Source organism: Podarcis filfolensis (assembly GCF_964270895.1).
Source record: "Podarcis filfolensis genome assembly, chromosome: 1".
NCBI classification, from domain to species: domain Eukaryota; kingdom Metazoa; phylum Chordata; class Lepidosauria; order Squamata; family Lacertidae; genus Podarcis; species Podarcis filfolensis.
The window spans coordinates 42,550,548-42,558,602 of NC_139604.1; positions in this window are offsets into that span (position 1 = coordinate 42,550,548).

Genomic DNA, 8,055 nt, shown 5'->3' on the forward strand with positions numbered 1-8,055 from the left:
AAGTAACATCACACAAGCATTATTATTATCATTATCCTAAAACATTTAATACAAATTGATGGTAACACATCATTCACTGAGTGAATGGCATGCAGTTAATTTCTGTGATACTGGGGAGATTAAACTCCTGAAATTCAGCTGCACTCATTTATTATTGGGTTGCATGTGCTGGTGAAGGGGGGGGGTAGAATCCCTAATGTGAAATGTGACCTTTGTATTGCAGGTGAAACAAAAAAAGTCTCTTTAACAAAATCAGATTTCTCTCTACGGATGCAGGCAAATGAGCATTACAGGTGACCTTTGTCTTAATGAGTATATAGTATAATTTTTTCTTTGAGCCTGTGCTCAGCTGGAAATATCTGATTTGGACAAATTAAGGTTATAAGATGGCTGCAGTTTCAGTTGTTGTTGGGTTTTAGCCAGGCCCATTCCTGTAAATGATTTCTTATAGGCTAGGCCAGGCTTTGGGACAAATTCTTTCTGGGCAGCAATTCTTGAGCTGCATCTTATATCTTTGGGCATGTAAAAGTGCACATTCCTTCCAACCCAAGGATAATTTTAAACTGTAGAATTGACAGCAACACACTCAACTTATTCTTTTTCTCTTGGCTTCTTCTTTTCTGTCACAGAATCATGGAGTTGTAGAGGACCATGAGGGTCATCTAGTTCAACCCCCTGCAATGCAGGTATCTCAACTAAATCATACATGGTAGATGGCCAGCCAACCTCTGCTTAAAAACCTCCAAGGAAGGAGAGTCCACCATCTCTCGTGGGACTCTGTTCTACTGTTGAACAGCTCTTACTGTCAGAAAGCTCTTTCTGAGGTTTAGTCAGAATCTCCTTTTTTGTGACCTGAATCCATTGATTCAGGTTCTAGCCTCCAGAATAGGAGAAAACAAATCTGATCCACCCAGAGTGTTGGGCCATCAAGATAAAAACTGAAGTGCTTCCAAGAGGCATATCCTTAAATACTGTACTGATCATAAGAAGGCTAAAGAATTGGGGTGGGGAAGAATTGGGGTGGGGAAGTGAAGGGAGAAAATAAAAGCTGCTAAGAAGAACAATCCACAATGGTGAACGGCAGAGAGTGAAAACTGTGACGATCACAGAAGTGTCTACAAACTGAAAGGAACACTTGTAATAGAAGGAAAAAATGTTTGCATGACTGTGTGGCAAGGAGAAACAGTATCAGCAGTTCAGAGAGGCAACAAAAAGAACTGCAGTCACAGCTGGTGCTCATACCTGTGGCAATATGCAGACAGGCCTCGGTGAGCTATGCAGACCACCATTTTAGGTCTGGTGTAACTGCACCATTAATACAATGTGGAGAAGAGTGAGGCCTCCGATTGCAACTTTGAGCTGCCAGTCACAAAGAAACACTCCCTCCACCCTCTCCCCACTCTGATGTTTGCACTCCCTATGGCAGACACAGATACCAACTCAGTCCCCATATCTACTTTTGCAACAACACAAAACAATGTCATGCACAACAACACGAGGAGTTCATTCACTTGCTCAACCTTCCAATGGCCACAGTGCCATTATCTGCCAACAATACTCTTCAGCACAGGAATAATTGGTCAGTCTCTATGCAAAAAAATAAATGGGCATGAATCTGCCACCAGAAACGGCAATATAGTAAAGCAGGGGAGTGGCATTTCAGCCTCCCAGGACACTGTATAACTGGCCTTAAACTGGTTGTACTGGAACAGAGATTAATTTAGCTACCCATCTGGAAATTAATACTGGTCTCCACACACTATTTTTTATACACTTACATTTTTTTTTTACTCCTCCACTACATAGAATGGGCAAAATATCTTAAATGATGCAAATACTCATTATGTCGCTATGTTCATGAAGGTGGCTATGGAACTCCAGGGTTAATATTTAAATTTAAATATAATGTAATGTAAGTGAAGATAACATTTTTAATTATCATTTAAGAAAGCTGAAAAGGACCTCAGTTGTTTTTGTTTTTAAGACTCACACTTTAAGATATAATGTTGACAAAGGCATGCTAATTAGATATAAGGACCTGTTAAAACAAGATTTTGAGTCACATATCAGAGACTGACAGATTGATAAGATGAAGATGGACAATTAGAATTTTGAAATTGGAACCAATAAACAAGAAAGCAGAAAATAAATAAAAGACATTACCTCTAGAAACCAGAACGTGGGGAGTCCCTGGAAATCAATTGAATTGAATTGAATTTGGAATATATAATTGGCGATGATGTATATAATCTGTTATGACTTGATTTGATTTGTTAATAATTGGAAGATTTTTATTGGAAAATGAATGATAATTATTTATATATATAAAAAGATAAAGGCATACTTTCCACTGATGAAATAATAAAGCCAAAAGTCCTGACAACATTACACTTTTGGGTTATCAAAGGACAAGATGCCCCCAACAGTCTAATGTTGAAAAGTTCTTTTTGGCTCCCAGTATAGGGTTTGCTGACAACTTGCAATAATTTTCCCAAAAGTTCTGGCAGCCTATAAATATATTTTGTCATTTTACAGCCTAATGTGAACAGATGGAAATATATTTTTGAAAGGAAATGGGTTGACCCCAGCCTCCTGCTCATTAAACAGTAAATCCATGAACTCAACTGTCAGAGAAAGTTTTGCATATTCTCTGACTTCATCCACGCAGCTTGAAGATCCTGGGAGGGCAGAAAGATAAGCACTAAAGGTAACTAACTAGGTGGCCCATTATCAGAAGAGAAAAATTGAAAGCTGAATACGTACACTAATTCTGAAAAGATTAGTCTTTGAAGGAAATGCTGCTAATATCACCCTTCAAATCTCTGAAAGAAGATAAGCATGAGGTCAATGTTTTCTTTGACCGAGATGGTTGATTATTTTCTTCCTAACAGTGAAGTTTTGTTTTTTTATCTCTAACAAATTAAAACTCCTATAATTTCTTTCTTCTTTTTTTTGATAAGGAAATGTCATGGCATTAGCACCCAAAGATATCTGAAAAGTATTCTGAGGCAGCTTTCCATTTTGTTTAGGTTAAAAATCGATGCAACGTTCAAAAATTAGCAGACTGGCAACTTGAATCAGTGCAACTCAGTGACTATATCCTTGGACATGGAAGGCACCTTAAGTTCGCCTGTCAGCTCTGAAGTTTCCTCAGTGACTCAGGGCAAGACTCAGTCTAATCTATATCACAGAGTTATTTGTGAGGCTACTTATGTTGTTGACTGTTAGGTGACTAACACAGAGCAGTCCCTAAGTGAATGTCTGTAAAGTCTAAACATGGCAAAGAAAGGATTTCATTGCTAGCACTACAAGGGGTGTGTGTTTAAAAATGGCAAGACTCTGTCCAATGTTGCCACCCTCTGAGCCTCTCTTGGAAGGTACACACAGAGAAGAGACTCTGGTGATGCCTGTAAGATCCAGTTATTTTTTTGTTGGGATTGGTATTGTGATCCTGAGCCATATTACGAATCTACAGCAGGGATAGCTAATGGGATGGCAGGAGCAGATTGAGAGAAGCGTAACTGGTTCGGTCACACCAGGCACATAGCCTCAGGAGTGCCAGGGCTGGGGGACACCACAGAGGATGCTGCTGGAATTTTAGGCCCCAAGGTCCACCACTTGTGCTGGCCTCTGGATTTTAAACTACAACTCCCATCAGCCTCAGCCAGCTTGGCCAATGCCTGAGTAATGGAAGTTGCCATCCAAAACATCTGCATTGACTGATCAGTACTGACAGCAGAGGTAGATTAAGGGCACCACAACCAGTTCCCTTATAAGTGCTGGGCTTTGGGGAAAGAGGTGTGTGTGCTCTGATAGGGTCCCAGAGTCCTCCTGCCCCCTTCCCAAAGCTTAGTTAGCGCATGCCCAGCTATGGGATGGCGGCAGGAGGGATCTAGTACTCGTGCCTTCTTCCCAAAGCACAGCACCTAACTTATACAACTTTGGGAAGGTGGTGCAAGAGCAGGAGGGGGGGCATCAAATTTTGGTCTTGCACAGGGCATAGTCCCTGCTGAGAGGGAGCTTTGTAGAACAATTGGGAGCGCATGGTAAGCTCCCAGTTGTTCCTTTACATCCGCATCTTTACCCACCCACATCTGAGGACATAAAAATGACATCAGATGTGGAGTAGGTTGGCATGTTTCTGAGGAAAACAACCTCACAGGCAAAATTTGGACCTCTACCCAGGTCTAATTAGCACCATAGGCTGGAGGTTTCCCACTGCTGCACTAAACCATAGTTTAGTATGATGACAATGAGCCACATTGAGCTTTCAGTTTGTGCACGGACTCCCCACCTCTCCTCCTCTGGAGTGGTCACAGGAAGCAATTCAGAAGCTTTCTTTTTCAGTTTCAATGAACCACTGTTTATCCACATTTTAAACCATGACTAATGCCAACTATGGTTTATTAACACAAGCCAACTTGTTCAAACCATAGTTAATATTAACCACAGTTTGTAGGGTTTGCATAACACAAGAAGGTACAGTTGATCTAAACCAGAAATGAAAGCTTTCAAGTGCCTTCTCTTCACAGTCATCCTGGAGATAGGGTAAGTAGGGGGGAGCATGAAAGCCTACGGTTCACTGTGGCTTATCCGATAAGTCCAATACTTTTATCTCTGTCTTCTCACCAGGCCCTTTCTGACATCTCACATGCATGTCAGCGGGCATGCTGACGTCAGGCCCACAGGCCCCGGAGCAAAAAATTGTGAGTGCCCCACCCCTTCATTGAGAATGTTGTGGGGGCTGGGGCACCCAGCCCCCCTCCCCATGCCACACCTATGCTTCCCACTAATGTGTAATGTAATTACTCCAGCCTTCATATACAGAAAATGGTGAAAAGCAGCAGCACAACATACTCCATTTTGGAATTCACAAGATTCAGGAACAGGCTATTCATCTCTTCAACTTTGCTATTAGCTCACAGTTCATATTGAAAGGCACACATTCCTTCAGAACTTAAGACACTTGAACAGGCTGGAATGATCAAATATACCCTGGTGGCTTTTTCTATTGCACATTCATTGCAAAAGGGAGTGCTATTTTTTTTACACACCTAAAAGGTTATTATCCTTTCAGATGCCAAGTCCTGTGAAGTCCTCCCATGACAAATGTTCTGTTATTAATCAAGTTTGGCAATGCTGCAATATGTCTCTCCTAATAATTTCAATGGATTGGACTTTCAGTCATTTATGTAATGTTTAAGTATCCAACAGTGCAATCCTATGCATGCCTAATCAACTGCCATTGATTTCAGTGGGACTTATTGACAGGTAGTTGCGTACAGAACTGCAACCTATATTTTATAGGCTTTATTTACTGGAAGCAAACATGGTGGAAACTAGTAAGGACCATTAAAATAAATGGGTGGTATTTAACAACATTTTACCCATAGCTGCTAAAATTAATAAACACATTATTTATTTTTATTAATTATAATAATATCTATATCACACCTTTCCCACAGAGTGTTGCTTAAGGTGGCTAAAGAATTAAAGGAAAATGTACCAAACTGGAAACTAAAACAGATTAAAATACTCTGTGAAAAGCACACACCAAGGAGATAAGCAGCACACATGAAACAAAGAAGAGCACAAGGCACAGGTACAAGCAGCAGAAAGATTTGCAAAGTTCACCCGCTTTTACAAAAAGAAAAAAATTGGTGTTGGGTGAATCAATACCTTGGCTTTTTCCGAAACAGACAGACCCAGATTAGTAAAAGAGCTAGCATAACTAAGAACCATTTTCAATAGGTCTACTCTGAGTTGAAGTACCACCCAATGGGTCCTACATAGAGTAGAGCCATTGAAATTGACATCAATATGCCCTGCCTATTCATTTTAATGGGTCTGCTCTGAGTTGAAGACATGGCCTATTTCCAGAATCTCAGTCATATTCCAATCATATGCATGCTTATTCAGAAGTAAGTTCCAATGTATCTGCTTGTATCCACATTCACTCCTTATGTCCAGTGTTGCAGCCTAAAGTATTAGCTCTTTGTAATTAGCTATTCCTTAACATTTCTAACCAGCTTTCCAATTAAGAGGATTCCTAGTGGCTTTCAGACAAACGGAAAGCCGTAAAGCTAAAATACATACAAATAAAAATGAAATGTTATACTCAGTGATTGAATTCAAATCCAACACTTTAAAATAAATTATAATGAAAGAATACAGATATTAGGGTTGCCATATTTCAAAAAGTGAAAATTCGGACACAAAAGTTGTTGAGCATTTTTTGGCAAAGTTGTTGATGGCCAAATCCCAGCAATGTCTGGGAAATTCCAGACGTATGGCAACCCTATCATAGATTACTTTCAGTAACAAAATCTATTTCACATTATTTTGTCACTGAGGCCAGAGTGGGTGGCACTGATTATAAATTTCCCATGCTTTGTCCGTATTTCTTTTTACAACTAATTTAAAAACAGTTAAGTCATGAAATATTGAATGGCTGCATTACCTTAGCAATGAAAACACCATGGGAGAGATATATGAAGAAAAGTGACAAGATAGCAAGAAGCTCATTTTAATGGAAGGGTACTCTCCATTGTACGTTGTATATTTTATTTAACAAATCCTTTTGGATTTGTGAAGTCAACAGTTATAGTAGTTGTTATGGCCTAAGGATGCAGACCAGGTCAATGGAGGGGTTCAGTTCATCTCCCATTTGCTATATAAACCTAGCAAAAAGGTACTGATTATTGTTAGGAGTTCAGCCTACACTCGAGTAGGACCCAGTAGGACACAGGAACACAAACATCCTGTAACCATCACTTCCCACTCTGTGGAGTCAAAACATATACCGTCATGTGAAAGACAAAAATCCCATGACTGCAATCATGGAGCAGGATTTCTAACAATTATGTGGGTCCAGGAGGCAATCCCCGCTTCAAGAGAGAGGGGGCAGTTCCAGGTGCCTTGAAGGAAGTGCTGGAGCAACTGCTCCTTTAGAGCGCCTCTCTGGATCCAGACGATCGCAACAATTACTATCCCGTCACAAATACCCCCTTCCTAGACAACAAAACTTGAGAGGGTGGTGGCTAGCTAACTCCAAGCTCTTGTAGATTAAATGGATTATTTGCTGAGGGCACAGAAATAACTTCAGTCAGCCTGATGGAGTGTGACCTTCTGGATTCTCCTTGACTTCAAAGCATGCTATTATGTCCAGGAACAAGACACCAGGAGCACTGCAGAATGGAATTCGCTCAGCATTGCTGGCAGATGTCATGAAAGTACACATAAGAACATAAGAGCCTGCTGGATCAGGCCAATGGCCCATCCAGTCCAGCTTCAAGTTCTCACAGTGACCAACCAGATGCCTGTGGGAAACCAGCAAGCAGGATTTCAGTACAAGAGCACTCTTCCCTCCTTTGGTTTCCGGCAACTAGTAGTTGGAGGCAACGCTGCCTTCAACAACGGAGGCACAGCAAACCCATTATGGCTGGTAGCTATCAATAGCCCTCCCCTTTCGAGAATTTGTTCAATCCTCTTTTAAAGCCATTTAGTTTGGTGGCCATTGCTACCTCCTGGGGGAACAAGTTCTATTGTTTAACTATGTGCTGGGCAAGGAATACTGTATTTTTTGCTCTATAAGACTCACTTTTCCCCTCCTAAAATGTAAGGGGAAATGTGTGTGCGTCTTATGGAGCGAATGCAGGCTGTGCAGCTATCCCAGAAGCCAGAACAGCAAGAGGGATCGTTGCCTTCACTGCGCAGCAATCCCTCTTGTTGTTCTGGCTTCTGAGATTCAGAATATTTTTTTTCTTGTTTTCCTCCTCCAAAAACTAGGTGCGTCTTATGGTCTGGTGCGCCTTATAGAGCGAAAAATATGGCACTTTATTTTGTCTCTCATAAACCTTCGAATATTTAGTTCCATTGGGTGTCCACAAGTTCTAGTGTTATGAGACAGTGAGAAATTATGCAATGCATAATTTCATAAATTTCCATCATGTCACCTCTTACCTTTTCTCTAAAATTTAAAGTTCTTCATAGGGGACTCGCTCTATCATAGCCATAATCTTGGTTGCCTTTTTCTGAACCGTTTCCAACTCTACA